The sequence below is a fragment of the Narcine bancroftii genome, chromosome 6, assembly GCF_036971445.1.
Source record: "Narcine bancroftii isolate sNarBan1 chromosome 6, sNarBan1.hap1, whole genome shotgun sequence".
Lineage (NCBI taxonomy): Eukaryota > Metazoa > Chordata > Chondrichthyes > Torpediniformes > Narcinidae > Narcine > Narcine bancroftii.
In genome coordinates, this window is record NC_091474.1 from 198,218,525 (window position 1) to 198,234,573 (window position 16,049).

Below are 16,049 nucleotides of genomic sequence, written 5' to 3' on the forward strand. Positions count from 1 at the left end.
GCAGCTGAGACTGGAACAGGACAAGCTGGCAAGCTTGTGGAAAAAACCCATTGTGAGTGATTAGTTCAGCCTGGTCAAAGCCCTTGTGGTCCATACAAGAGGAGAGGACTGGGTGCCTAATGTTTCACTTGAAATAATGGAAACAAACAGGAACTCTGTGGTGACCTGAAAGAAAGAGGTTATCATCTGGAAAACCCTGATGGGGCAAGGTTCTTCAGCAAGACACTGAAGTGGTTGTTCAGAAGGAATTAGTTGTGGGTGTCCAACGAGCAACAAATCTCTCTGAAAACTGACAAGAACCTTCCTGAGCGGTAATCTTTTACCTTTCAAGCACCAAAGTCTGCTGAAATTCATAAATGTTAAATTCTGTGCATAGTATAAGTATTGCATGCAACCAGTGAACTTGGAGGAGTGAGAAGTGAGATGGAACTGTGAATTAAAGAATTTTTCTGAACTTCCATACACATTACATAGATGTGCACTTAGAATTAGAAGGGGATTAGGTTAAGTTAATAATAACCATATAACCATTAACAGTTGTAGTGTGGAAATAGACCATCTCGGCCCCTCTAGTCCGTACCGATTTAAATGATCTCCTCTAGTCTCACTTACCTGCACCCTGCCTATAACACTCCAATCTCCTCACATCCATGCCCCCATCTAACTTTTCCTTAAATTATAAAATTGACCTTGCCATAACCATCTCTTCCGGAAGGTAATTCTACTCAGTCACCATTCTCTGAGTGAAGAAACTTCCTCTCATGTTATTTCTAAACTTTTGCCCCCTTGACTCAAATCTCACCTACTCTCAAGGGGAACAGCCTATTCACATCTACTCTATCCCCCTCATAATTTTAAATACCTCTATCAAAACCCCCTCAACCTTCTATGCTCTCATGAATAAAGACACAGTCTAATCAATCTTTCTTTGTCTTACAGATACTGCAATCCAAGCAACATTTTATTAAATCTTCTCTGCTCCTTCTCTATCTTATTGATATCCTTCCTATAATTTGGGGACCAGAACTGCACACAATATTCCAAACTTGGCCTCACCAATGGCTTGAATAGTCTCAACATCACTTCCCAACTCCTCTATTCTATGCTTTGATTTATAAAGGCCAGCATAACAAAGACTTTTTTAACCACTCTAATCCACACGAGATTCCATTTTCAAAGAATGGTGAACCATTATTCCAGGATCTCTCTGTTCCTCTGCATTCCTCAATGCCCTCCCCTTCACTGCTTATGTCCTGTTTTGATTATTCTTCCCAAAATGAAGCATTTTACACTTATCGGTATTTAACTCCATCTGCCATCTTTCAGCCCACTCTTCCATGCAGTCCAATTCCTTCTGCAGTCTCTGAAAACCATCTTCACTATCCACTACCCCCCCTATTTTAATATCGTCCGCATATTTCCTAACCCAATTTACCCCTCCATCATCCAAATCATTAATGTAAATAACAAACAAGAAGGGACCCAACACCAATCCCTGAGGCACACTGCTTGTCACTGGCCTCCATCCTGACAGACAGTCATCCACCATGACTCTCTGGCATCTACCCTCTAGTCACCGTTGAACCCATCTGACTATCTCAACATTAATACCTAGTGGCTGCCCCTTCCTTACCAACCTTCCATGTAGAACCTTACCAAAAACCTTACTGAAATCCATATAGACTACATCTACTGCTCTACCCTCATCAACCTTCTGAGTCACCTCCTCAAAAAATTCAACAAGATTTGTCAAACATAACCTTCCCCGCACAAACCCATGTTGAATGTCCCTGATCAATCCCTGCCTCTCTAGATACTTACACATATTATCTTGAAGAATACTCTGCATTAGATTACCGACCACAGATGTCATCTTACTAGCCTATAATTGCTGGGCCTACATCTGGAGCCCTTTTTAAACAGAGGAACCACATTTGCGATATGCCAATCCTGCGGCACCATGGCCCCCTCTAGTGACTTTTTAAAAATCACTGTCAGAGCCTCCTCTACTTCCTCTCTGACTTCCCTCAAGGACCTGGAGAAAATTCTGTCAGGATCTGGAGACTTATCCACCTTTTTATGTCTCAAAAGTTCCAACAACCCCTCTTTTCTTATCCTTACATTTTCCATAATTACCCCTTTTACTTCTCTTATCCTACATGATTCCATGTCCTTTTCCCTAGCGAATACCAAAGAGAAGAACTTGTTCAATATCTCCCCCAACTCATTTTGTCCCACACACAGTTGTCTGCTCTGATTCTCTAAGGGACCAATTTAAAGTTAGTTTGATCCTGTTTTCATGTGTAAAGATAATTAAAAGCAATTTTTGTTTATGTAACCATTTTTCTTGGTGAATTTTTGTTGCTGTTGGATCTTGGGGTCCTCAGAGCTCATAACAGACCATCTTAATGTGTATTTGGTTTTCTCTAATTTAATGCAGAAACTGATATCTTTAATCCATTGTGTAATAGAAGGATCCTGTCAGACTTTCAGTGCAACAAGATTAGACATTTGGTTAATAGGGACGTAAATGCTATCGAGTCTTTCTGCAGGGAATTTAGGGAGTTGGCGGAGTTTCCAAATATTGCAGTCAATGGGCAAGGTTGCAAATTGACTTTAAATATTTCAGATAGTGCGCTGAAGATTCAGCTCTGGAACCCTTGTATTTTGGGGCACTGATGTGGCAAGGGGAGCTATTACTGTTACTGCATTTGTCCTCTATTTCAGGATAAATAGTTGACAGTTTGGATTTTGAAAAGTGAACCCTATGCATCACCTTGAAATGAATGAGTCCCAATCGCGGGCAGGAGGTGGTAGAACAAATTCTCTCAATAGCCTCTTCCCACAATTTCTCCTTAATTTCCATTTAACTAGTTCAGATGGGAGAAAACTTTTGATAGGGCTTCTCATTTCTCTGATATTCCAACTGAGAAATCTAACTGGTGTTGCACCGCCAGGATGGTTTGGATTTATTGGATTATACCTTGAGATTTTGTGGTTGTACCACCCTAATTGAATGCAAGTGCCAAGGTGGTCTCCTCCCCCCCCTCCCCACATAGACAAAGAAATCTGCATACACGACATATATTTAATGCAGTACCCCCTGTCACTGGCCTCGGGGGTAGGGCCAAAGGATTGGAGGGTTGCGCATGTGGTTCCGCTGTTTAAGAAAGGGTCCAAATGTAAACCTGGGAATTATAGGCCCGTGAGTCTGATGTCTGGTGGGCAAGTTGATGGAAAGTGTTCTGAGTGATGGTATTTACAAATATTTGGAGGTACAGGGATTGATAGGGAGTAATCAGCATGATTTTGTCAGGGGTAGATCATGCTTGACAAACCTGATTGAGTTTTTCGAGGGGGTTACAAAAAAGGTTGATGAAGGGAAAGCTGTGGATGTTGTCTATTTAGACTTTAGTAAAGCTTTTGACAAAGTTCCCCACAGGAGGTTAAGAAAAAAGGTGGAGGCATTAGGTAAAAATAAGGAGGTAGTGAAATGGATTCAACAATGGTTGGATGGGAGGTGTCAGAGAGTAGAGGTAGAAAATTGTTTGTCCAATTGGAGGCCGGTGACTAGTGGAGTTCCTCAGGGATCGGTCCTGGGTCAACTATTGTTTGTTTTTGTACATTAACGATCTGGAAGTAGGGGTGGAGAATTGGATAAGCAAGTTTGCGGATGATACAAAGATTGGTGGTGTTGTGGACAGTGAGGAAGATTAGCGTAGATTAAAAGGTGATTTAGGAAGCCCGGAGGTGTGGGCTGAGAAATGGCTGATGGAATTTAATACAGATAAGTGTGAGATGTTACATTTTGGAAAGGCAAATCTAAATAGGTCATATGCATTAAATGGTAGGCTATTGAGATGTGCAGAGCAACAAAGGGATTTAGGAGTGATGGTAAATAGTACCCTCAAGGCTGATACTCAGGTAGATGGTGTGGTGAAGAAGGCATTTGGAATGTTGGCCTTCATAAATCGGAGTATTGAATTCAAGAGTAGGGAGGTTATGATGATATTGTACAAGGCATTGGTGAGGCCAAATTTGGAGTACTGTGTACAGTTTTGGTCACCAAATTATAGGAAAGATATAAACAAAATAGAGAGAGTGCAGAGAAGGTTCACGAGAATGTTGACAGGATTTCAGGTTTGAGTTACAGGGAAAGGTTGTGCAGACTGGGGCTTTTTTCTCTGGAGCGTAGAAGATTGAGAGGGGACTTGATAGAGGTGGTTAAGATTTTAAAAGGGACAGACAGAGTAAATGTGGATAGGCTTTTTCAATTAAGAAAGGGGGAGATTCAAACTAGAGGACATGGTTTAAGATTGAAGGGGGAAAATTATAAAGGGAACATGAGGGGAAATTTCTTTATGCAAAGGGTGGTAGGGATGTGGAATGAGCTTCCTGCAGACGTGGTTGAGGCGGGATCATTGGTTACATTTAACGATAGACTGGATAGTTACATGGAGAGGAGAGGACTGGAGGGGTATGGACCGGGTGCTGGTCAGTGGGACTAGGAGGGTGGGGATTTGTTACGGCATGGACTAGTAGGGCCGAACTGGCTTGTTCTGTGCTGTAAGTGGTTATATGGTTATAATTCCCATATTAAGACTAAGCTATGGGGAGAATACTTTACATCCACATGGTCCAAACGCTCTTGCCCCTAAATGTCAAGGCCTCAGAGAGTGAGCTTGAGCAGAAGGGAAACACAACCATCCATCCTCCAAAATTTGAATTAGATTTTCAGGCATATTGCAAGGCACTTCGATCAGGTCTACATCATTCAGCCCAACAAATCCACTTAACAGTAATTCCATATTATGTTTCTTGGAATTGCACCTTAATTTTAACAAGTTTGTTAACTGCAGATTAAAATAAGAATGCCCAACAAGTGGCAGTGCCCCAGTGGACTTGCACTTTAATCAGTTGACTTTCAGTGTCTTGATATTTACTCTCACTTCTTCAGCCATGAGGAAGTCCTTCACCTTGTCTTTGTGAGTGATCTGTAGCTCTGCAGTGTAGATCAACCCTAATCAGACCTCCAGTAGGGTACTTAGTTCCAGTCTGATGTTGTTGAGCACCACTTGGGCCACTTTCGCAGTATGATAGGGGGAAACAGATAATCATTCCCCCTCAGTTTTATCTTGCATCATTCTCTGGCAAGGCATAGGACCTCCATGCAATCACTGTAATCGTGAAGTTTGGCTACTATGCCCCGTGGGCACTCCCCCTACTCTGGTATTGGCTGTAGGGTGCAGTGTGCTCGGTCCACCAGTCTAAACACCTCTTTTAATAAAGCTGATGCTGCATTTTCTCTAACGTTGTCAGTTTCTTTGGGAACTCCCACTATCCTGATGTTATTTCTCCAGGATCTTGCTTCCAAATCCTCACATCTGTCTTCCAGTTTTCTCATCAGTGGTGAGTTTTAATTTTCTTTTGCACTGAGCTGAAGTTGCTACACCTGACATTGAATGTTCTATCTCCCCAAAAGTGTCTTTAATTTCTCTTAATTTGGTGTCTGTGGGTACTTTTTTGGCCACAAATTGAATTTTTACACTCTGTAGCTCTGACAAGGGCATCCATTTCTTCTCCTCTATGTATTATTATCTCAATTTTAATGGTCTCTACAATGTATTTTCGAAGTTCAGTTAGCACTGCTAGCTTTAGCAACTTGAAGACAGTTGCCTGCTCTTCCTGGTCTAACAGTGAGCTAGCTGCCTGGGGAGACAGGATCAGGTGAGGCTGAGTCTTCAGTCTGCTGGGTAGGCCTCTGGGCCGCTGTCTCTACATTTAGCCGCCTTGTTAGGCATTTCAACATCCACCCGTTATTTCAAAGTGTTGCCAACTATAATCAAATAGTATAACACTGCCTGGATTGTTGTTAATTAATACTTTATTAATACAATTCGCAGGAGCTCTGTAGGTTGTGACTTATTCCATCATCTGCTCTCTAGTGCCCCCTGCATATGTATTGTTTGACTGTATGTATTATGTCTGGTTGTATGCCTGTGTATTTTCCACCGAGGACTGGTGAACTCTGTTTCGTTAGGTTGCAGTTGTGCCTTTGGATGATAATAAACTTGAACTCTTCAGCCCATCATTTCAGTGCCTGCTCTGAGCACTCCTGTTGATTCAATTTTTCTCCATTTCCCTATAGCTTGTATGCCCTCAGGCCCATAACTACACATTTAAAATTATTGTCACATGTACCAAGGTACCTGCTAGTTGGTTATCCATACTTTTGCATAGAAATAAATGGACAGTTCAGTGTGCAGAGTTGGAGATCAACTTTGCATTTCTTGCCATCCACCCACATGTGGGGTAACTTGTAGCAGAAAACCCAAGGGAACCCACATGGTACTGGAGAATGTACCAGCTCAGCAGACAGTGCTGAAGGCCAGTCAGGTACAGCCCACTGAAACTATGCTGCAGTAACATTTCAACTGCACCACCGTGCCAACCTTGATATAAATTTTTCCACTTTATTGCTTAAGATAAATTGCAGAACAATTAATAGAAAAAATTGTATAAAACTGTAAAATTAGGATTTGTGGAAATTTGTGCATTATGTTTTTCTGATTCAACATCCACAGTGTAATTGTATGAACTTGGATGCATTGCATGAGAAATCTTTATCAGGTAAATGAATAATCAGCAGAATGTTTTGGTTAATAATTTCAGTTTTGGCATTGTTACAGAACTCTGTAGTGTTTGGTCTCGTATTCTATACGTTCAAAAGAAATTGGAACATTTTCCATGAATCAAAAGAAAAAAATGTTCCACTTTAGGTTTACATGCATTGTTTTGATAGTATGAATATAATTTTGTTTGTTAATCTGAAAATTTAAAGTTTTATTGACAGTACATTTTAAACTCTATATGTAGTTCAAGTATTGGGATCATAAGTATACATTCAAGCTTGCTTCAGTTTAATTTAGAGTTTTGAATCTGAAATCTTCATTTCCAAGTTTTGCAAGGAATCAATTTCTGATAATTGGAGGTCATTAAAAACTGCCAATAAAGTGCTGAGTATGAATCTCCAGTGAATTGACCTTCAGCTGTTGGGCTCCCATGGTTGAAAATGAAGGATTCTGCATTGTTTGAATAATCATTTGGTTGTAGGTATAATTAGCCAACATCGCCATCATTTTCCTCTTCTGTTTTATGGCCTATTCTCTGTGCATCTGAAGCTAATTTGAAACTTATATGGTACACATTATGTTTACAGCAGTCATTCTCAAAAAATGTATGCAATTAAATTGGTTTTGGTTTGGTTGTAATTTGCAACTTCATCGTAATTCAGGTTTCAAAGTCTAGGTATTTATTTAAAAGAGTGTGACCTGCTCTGAAGTGACTCAGTTAGTGTTCCTGGCACACTTACCAAAGTAGCGCTACGTGGGGTGTGGTGGGGGGGGGGTGTGGTGGGGGGGGCGGTGTGGTGGGGGGGGCGGTGTGGTGGGGGGGGCGGTGTGGGTGGGGAGGGGGGAGAGAGAAGGAGATGTCTGGAATCTGCCATATGGTCCCTTGAGCCTGTTTTGACATTCAACAAGATCACGCTCGAATTTTTAATATGTAGTTGATTTTTCTGCTTGACCTATTTGTTCTTCATTCCTAAAAATCTATTGATCTCAGTCTTGAATATCCTCAATCACTGAACATTCAGTCCTAAAGGTAGAAAACCTTTAGTTTACAAAGGTGGAATCCTCAATGTAGTTTAATATATTTTTTTATTTGCGCCTGCTTACTAATATACAATTGCATTGTTTACAAATTTATGTATGCATGCTTATATGTTAAATTCAATAAAAAAAATTTAAAAGAACAAATGAGGATGAATGAGGATTTTTCCTTTATGCCATAAATGACTTGTTCTTATCCTGAGAGTATCCTCCCGGTTCTGGACTTCAATTGAAAGTAATATCTTTCTGTCACTTCCCTCTTTGTCTCCATGTGTATTGTCTAATTTACAGTCTGATTTACAATGTGAACTGCTCCACTGTTGGACCCATCGCTATGAATCAATTGGGTGTATCCAAATTGTACTGACTTCAAGACAACCAGATCCTCTCTTGGGCAAGTTAGAATGCTGAATGGTCTTCATGACATTTTTGTAATTCAGTGCCTTTGCAGTATCATCCATTGGCCTAGGTGCCTATATTGAATCTTCATCTTTACACTGTGATCAACAGAGAGAATCCAGTACAACCCAGAAAATGTTCTGTTTATTCCTACTTTCTTTTCCTTAAGCCAATCCTATATCAACTTTTTTTGCACAAACTAATAAGGCTTTACATCACCCTCCAAGATTGGACTTTGAGAGGTTGGAAGAGTGTGAGTACAGCTGTTTTTTTTGAGATTAGAAAGCATTTTCTCTTTTAATTAGTGCTGTGATCCACAAAGAGCCCATGCACAGTGATTTCCAAGGTCTGAATGGGTCCCATGTACCCTTTTGTGGAATTAATAGAAAAAGATACTTTGCAGAAAGCATGGTGGTTGGAAAACATATCAGAGCAACGAGCTGTACGTGGGGTAGTTGTTTAGTTTTTAATTGGATCTTGTGTAAAAGTTTAGAAATGTATCTTGCTTGAATTTCATTCCTGTTGCTTATCTCAAAGACATTAAAAGCTTGCATATTGCATATGGCACATTTTCACAGAAGATTTATGGAGGGGGTAAATGTGTAGCTTCAGCAGCCTGGGTTTTATCTTAACATTAGGCATTGCTCAGAAAGGGTATTGGCCCATTTCCTTTGGAGTTATGAAACTGTGCATATAACAAATCAATTAAGTTCGATTAAAACAGTGGTTTTCATACTTTTTCTTTCCACCCACATACCACCTTACTAATTACAAAGCACCTATGGCATAGGGAATACTTACAGTGGTATGTGAGTGGAAAGAAAAAGGTTGAGAATCACTGCTCTAAGTGAAAAGGGAAAGGCTGCAGTTGCTGAGAATCTGACATGAATCACCAAGTGCAATGATTGCTCAGCAAATCAGGCAGCATCTACGGTGATACAAGCAAGTGACATTTTGGATTGATGATATTTCAACAGATCAACTAAATGGAAGACTATGCAACATTGAGAACATTTATAATTTCTTCATTCCAAAAGCAGATTATAATCCTTTCATCAGATGATTTAAAAATCCATAGGTTCAAAAAAAACAGCTGATTTTCCCTTTTCGAAAATTTTTTTTAGAAATTTTCGAACAGGTAGGACAGTGGCTGCGAAAAGAAACTGAATTAACATTTTGGATCAATGGCCAGATGCAGCCTAATCTTTTTTCAATGACAATTGGATAATCTTGATTGCTCAATCTTTAGAATTATGAATTAACCATTTAACGATTCCTGTTAGCTTCTGTGCCTCTTAAAAGGCTGACATAAGTAGGTATTTTTGGACCTATGGTTTATTGTCTAGCTTGCAGCAACTGTCATGTAAATAATCAAAGTCAAAAAGCAGAATAAAAAGCCAAAATGAACTGAATCGTGAAGAAGGGATAAAGGTTCACAATCCCAGACAGGTTGGCTTGCACTATATATATATATATATATATTATATATATATATATATATATATATATGTATATATGTATGTATGTATGGGTAGGTCACGTCTCCAGAATGGAGGACCATCGCCTTCCCAAGATCATGTTATATGGCGAGCTCTCCACTGGCCACCGTGACAGAGGTGCACCAAAGAAGAGGTACAAGGAGTGCCTAAAGAAATCTCTTGGTGCCTGCCACATTGACCACCGCCAGTGGGCTGATATCGCCTCAAACCGTGCATCTTGGCGCCTCACAGTTCGGCGGGCAGCAACCTCCTTTGAAGAAGACCGCAGAGCCCACCTTACTGACAAAAGACAAAGGAGGAAAAACCCAACCCCAACCAACCAATTTTCCCCTGCAACCGCTGCAACCGTGTCTGCCTGTCCCGCATCGGACTTGTCAGCCACAAACGAGCCTGCAGCTGATGTGGACATTTACCCCTCCATAAATCTTCGTCTGCGAAGCCAAGCCAAAGAAAGATATGTATGCATGTATGTATATGTATGTATGTATATAAGTATGTGTGCATGTATGTATGTATATATATGTATATGTATATATATATGTATATATGTGTATATGTATGTGAATTTATATGTATATATGTATGTATATATGTATGTATATATATGTATGTATAGATGTATGTATATGTGTATATATGTGTGTATATGTATATATATATATATGTGTGTGTGTGTATATATGTATGTATGTATATATGTATGTATGTTTACATCTAGTACTGCATGGATGGCAGTCTCTTCAATCTGAGGCGCCTGCAAGCTCACACCAAGACACAAGAACAACTTGTCCGTGAACTACTCTTTGCAGACGATGCCGCTTTAGTTGCCCATTCTGAACCAGCTCTTCAGCGCTTGACGTCCTGTTTTGTGGAAACTGCCAAAATGTTTGGCCTGGAAGTCAGCCTGAAGAAAACTGAGGTCCTCCATCAGCCAGCTCCCCACCATGACTACCAGCCCCCCCACATCTCCATCGGGCACACAAAACTCAAAACGGTCAACCAGTTTACCTATCTCGGCTGCACCATTTCATCGGATGCTAGGATCGACAACGAGATAGACAACAGACTCGCCAAGGCAAATAGCGCCTTTGGAAGACTTCACATAAGAGTCTGGAAAAACAACCACCTGAAGAAACACACAAAGATCAGCGTATACAGAGCCGTTGTCATACCCACGTTCCTGTTCAGCTCCGAATCATGGGTCCTCTACTGGCATCACCTACGGCTCCTACTACGCTTCCACCAGCGTTGTCTCCACTCCATCCTCAACATTCATTGGAGCGACTTCATCCCTAACATCGAAGTACTCGAGATGGCAGAGGCCGACAGCATCGAGTCCACGCTGATGAAGATCCAGTTGCGCTAGGTGGGTCACGTCTCCAGAATGAAGGACCATCACCTTCCCAAGATCGTGTTATATGGTGAGCTCTCCACTGGCCACCGTGACAGAGGTGCACCAAAGAAGAGGTACAAGGACTGCCTAAAGAAATCTCTTGGTGCCTGCCACATTGACCACCGCCAGTGGGCTGATATCGCCTCAAACCGTGCATCTTGGGGCCTCACAGTTCGGCGGGCAGCAACCTCCTTTGAAGAAGACAGCAGAGCCCACCTCACTGACAAAAGGCAAAGGAGGAAAAACCCAACCCCAACCAACCAATTTTCCCCGGCAACCGCTGCAACCGTGTCTGCCTGTCCCGCATCGGACTTGTCAGCCACAAACGAGCCTGCAGCTGATGTGGACATTTACCCCCTCCATAATTCTTCGTCTGCGAAGCCAAGCCAAAGAAAAGAATATATATGTGTAAAACATTCCCCACAAATATCTGCACTAACCTATTTGGCTCCCTAAACAAAAGTAATCTTGCCAAAAATGATTATTTTGTTAATGGCTACGTCATGTTCCTTAAAGGGTTTGGGAGTGTCTTTAATAAAAGGAATGTAGCATTTCCTGAAGGCAGATCACTATTGCCTTTAATGGTTAATTGGGAATAAACAATAACTGCATGCCTTGCCATTGATGCATTCCTTAAACAAATAGAGCATACAACGTTTTAAGGTCTGTTTCATTTTGCCCCAGGTGATGTATTTTAAATGTTCCTTTAAACTTTTTGCTACAAATCATTGATGACTGATATAGTTGCAGGGGACACTTGATGCTTTCACTCTTGCCATTTAAAAAAAGATTTTAAAGGAACCTTCTTGAATAAACCATTTGAGGAACATATGGCCTGAGCATTGACTGACATCTTAATCGTTAAATTTGACAAGTGTTCAAATGTATTACAGATGTTCTGCATTTGGCATTATTGTACAAGCAAGTGATGCATTTCTTGCAAAAATGGAGGTTATCATTCTTTTTCTTATTTAATCAACATGGTGAACACTTAATTTTTGTAAGTTGATCTACTAGCCTATAATCAGATGCACTAAATAATGAGAGGAGGATTGTAGAACTGTCATGTTTAGCTTTTTTTGGTGGTCAATTTTGATGCAATATTTTGCAATGTTCTTTGTCATACATCTGAAGACTGTTTTGGCACCAATCATAAACGTTATGGTGGTCTCTTAGATGGATGGTGGGAAGGATTAAATGAAGTAATGGTGCAAAGTGAGTAAAATTGCATTTTAAACAATTGCCAATAACTACTGTTGGAACAAGATGGAAAGAATGTAGTTTTGAGCCTGGACTAGACAAAGAATGAGATTTTTCTTATGTGAGTTTCTTTTGGATTAAAAATAAAGACTGTTGTGTGTGTGGGTGGCACTCTACCAATTGCTGGTAGTCACGTGGCCTCCCTGCCTAAAACTCATTTGGAAGTCACACCACCTGTCAGTACACAGTGTACTCTTTGTTCCACTCAGTTACAAAGACATAGACAATGTTACAAACTGCAGGTAGAATGACAGTTAGGTTTGGGCTCATACAACTGGTCAGTGTGCACCTTGCCATTGGCTGGTTCAAATCACTCAGAGCCTTGTATTTAACACCAGCACAGAGGACTCTCACTCTTTTCACACCGCAGGTGAGTGATATCCTTACTTTGTCCCAGTGAAATTCTTGAATTCAAGACTTCCTGGGCCTTTCACACTGTGGTCCAAATTCCCGGGAATTTGCCCACCTTGTCAATTTAGTCGGTGGGGGGGGGGTCCCACCTCCAACTAATGACATATTATGCATGTAGATGACACTTTTTTTTCAATTCCAAAACATAACGTAAGCCTTGATATTCCGAATTACAATCTTATCACTCCAATAAATGAAACTTTGCAGTTGCAGCTTTATGTAGCCTTTAATTAGTTGAAAATACCATTTTTATAACTGCATCAAGATTTTCATAACTTGAGTAAATAAAGCATACTGAATAATAAAAACAATATAAAACAATAATAAGAGACGATTAAGATGATAAGAGACTAAATAAGATGACGAGATAAGACAAATTCAAAGAAAAGTATTTCAAGAACTTATGCCTCCATGGTGCTCTGAAGACTGAATGCAAACTCCCCATTTGCCCAGATGTTGCAACATGTGACAGCAGACATGGACATACCCCTCCATAAATCTTTGTCCGCGAAGCCAAGCCAAAGAAAGAAGAGGACATCATAGTAACTATGGTAACACTACAAAATAAAAATCTTTCTTAAAGGGATAGTCATTAAATTAACTACAAATCTAAAACACAAGGTTTTAACCTTTTATAATGCACTCATAGGAATAAGAGTAAGTTCACCTTGCCCACTCGCTCTCTAGTTCCCTTCTGCCTTCCCCCCCCCCCACCAGCTGCTAGCCTGCTTGCCACCCTACCCCCAGCCCTGGTGCTTCGGCATGTCATGACGGTGGAACAGTGTGGGATAAATGGCCAACTTCATTTCCCATAATCCCTCACACAGCTGGAACTGCTCTGGGAAATCCAGCTGCGCGAGGGGTTATGGTTAACGAGGGCAGCCATTCATCCCGCATTGTGCTGTTGTCGTGATGTGCCGAAGTGGCCTGCTGTTTCAGGAGGTAGGTATCTTTTATTTTTAATAGCCTTCGTGACGCAGTACACAACCGTTGACATCTGGAGGGTTCCCCTGCTTGGACATTTGCCTTTTCACATCACAGGGAGAGCATGTGTCGAGTCTTTGATAATGTTTATTGCCTTTCGTCTGCATCGAGTGTTGTAAATGTCGTTCATGGCAGGAAGAGAGCCACCAATGATCTTTTCTGCTGACTTCACTTCCTCTGCAGGGTCTTATGGTCTGAGGTGGTACAACTTCCAAAACCAGGCGGATGCACAGGATGCTCTCAATACATCCTCTGTAGAAGGTAGTGAGGATGGCGGGTGGGAGATGAACTTTCCTCAGCTTTCACGGGAAGTAGAGGCACTGCTGGACTTTCTTGGCTATGGAGCTGATGTTAAGGGACCAGGTGAGAGTCTTCACCAGATGCACTCCAAGGAACTTGATACTCTTGACGAGCTCAGCAGTCGATCCACCAATAGTCAGCGAAGCGTGGCCCCCTGGGCTTCCACTCCCATCTGTAAAGTGCAGAGAAGTTTAGTACCACGTCAATTGCATGTTCCTCTAAGCAGTGCACTATCCTGACTTGGGAATACCCTTTGCATGCAAATTCTGAATGTTCTTTTAAATAATATGATGACGTTACTTTTACTCGAATGAGTCAGATTTCCGAGCAGTTGCATGCTGTTCTGATGTCCCATTTCAATTCTGACTTCTGGTGCTGTTATTATGGTGTTTGTGCTTTCACTATGACTTTGTGGGTTTCCCTGCGGTGCTCTAGTTTTCTTGAGCCACCCAAAGATGTTATGGTTTGTGGATTATTAGCCATTGTGTATTGGTGAGAGGTAAAATACTGGGAAATTGATGAAAAAGTGGAAGAAACAAAAGAGGATGTGTGTAAATGGGTGTTTAATGGTCAGCATTCCTCAAAGAATTGTGGAGCCTGTTTTTGTGCTGTATGACATTTGGGACACTGAGCCAATGAGAACAGTAACGGTAGTTGTAGGTGAATCTATGGATTGCAACCATCTTGAAGGACAGCTGAGGACAAATAACATGTCTGGCAATGATAAGGCTAATCATGAGAAAGTTATCCACAGCTGCATACCCTTAATCTGTTTTGCAGTAAAAAAAATTAACCACATCAGATCTGATTTACAAACCAGCATCTGCAGCCCAGTCAAAGTGAGTTCTGGATGAAGAAATTAGATGAAAAGATCATTGGAAATTTTCATCAGTAAGTGTGATAAGATCAACAAAATTAAATTGTAGATGGAAAACAAATATGCACAGACCATAGATTGGAAACATTTTGTAACCACAGTTATAGAATCATCTACTCTGTGTCAATTAAATCATTTTCTCATTGTGCAGAGGCTAATGTGTGGCCTAACAATTGACATTTACATTCCAGCCATGGTTAATGAGTCTTATCTTTGTAATTTGGTTCCAGTAAAAGTGAACAATTTAAAACAAGTCCTCAATAAAGACAAGGTCAACACTTAATTTCGTCAGGTAGAAACCAAAACTGAACCAAAAGATTGATATTTATTTCTTCAGACTTTTCGGTTCCTATCTCTTCGATTTATATATAAAAAAAGAACAGCCAGATTAGAAAAAAAATGTTCATCAAAGTAGCAAAAAAAAGTCCTAAATTTCACTTGTCAATTTGTGGAAGTGGAAATGAAGCAGAAATTGTCTAGACAAATTTTTGTCACACAACACCAGAAAAGTTGTCCATTTATTGGACTGAAAATAACAGACTTGTCAGATTTTTTAGAATTAAATTTAAATTAAATTAACTTTAGACCTGCAGGATGGTAACAGGCCCTGTTGGCCCGCAAGCCCGTGCCGGCCAAATACACCCAATTGACCTGCCACCCTGGTATGTTTTGAATGGTGGGAGGAAACCAGAGCACCTGGAGGAAACCTTTGCAGACAGCACTGGGTTCAAACCTGAGTTTCTGACATGCATCATCTTTGTAGCAACCATTATGCTACCCATATACCCCATTTTGCAATCCATTTGAAGTGTCCAATGCATTTTCTTCAATTCTTCAGCTAGCTGGGATGTTGGAATGCCTGTTTAATACCATTTATACACAAAGGATTCAAGCTGGGTAGAATCTGCCTTTCGAACGCTTCGCCTACCTGTGTAGACATGTCGGAGGTAGATTGGGGAGGGGGGTTGGCGGTCATTTCACACCCAGCTTTTATCCGCAAAGTGAGATAGCATCAGAGGAGAAGCAGGATGCATCTCAATGGGCGAGTGTTGATGCTCGGTCGAAACAGGAAGGGAAGATGACATCGTGATGATATCTTATGCGTGTGATGCAAGTTTGGGAATTTTAAAATAAACCAATAGCAATGACCTCAGCAATGGTCAAGATATATTCAGATCTCAACATGACTGGCAATTGGGAAGATAATGAGGTCCGGGAGCTCCTAGCACAGGACAAAATAAATTGCCAGTTAATGG

General features: G+C 40.8%; 1 protein-coding gene and 1 long non-coding RNA gene across 3 annotated transcripts in view; one reads left to right on the forward strand and one right to left on the reverse strand.

Annotated features, from left to right (window-relative positions):
- Nucleotides 1-16,049, forward strand: part of me1 (malic enzyme 1, NADP(+)-dependent, cytosolic) — a 536,434-nt gene that overhangs the window by 204,373 nt on the left and 316,012 nt on the right. The gene's annotated exons all lie outside the window — the stretch shown is intronic.
- The window catches only part of LOC138736939 (uncharacterized), a 46,978-nt gene continuing 43,768 nt past the window's right edge, over nucleotides 12,840-16,049 (reverse strand). The window contains exon 2 of the long non-coding RNA XR_011340666.1: nucleotides 12,840-14,088. This is a non-coding gene — a long non-coding RNA (uncharacterized lncRNA). The remainder of the gene's footprint in view (nucleotides 14,089-16,049) is intronic.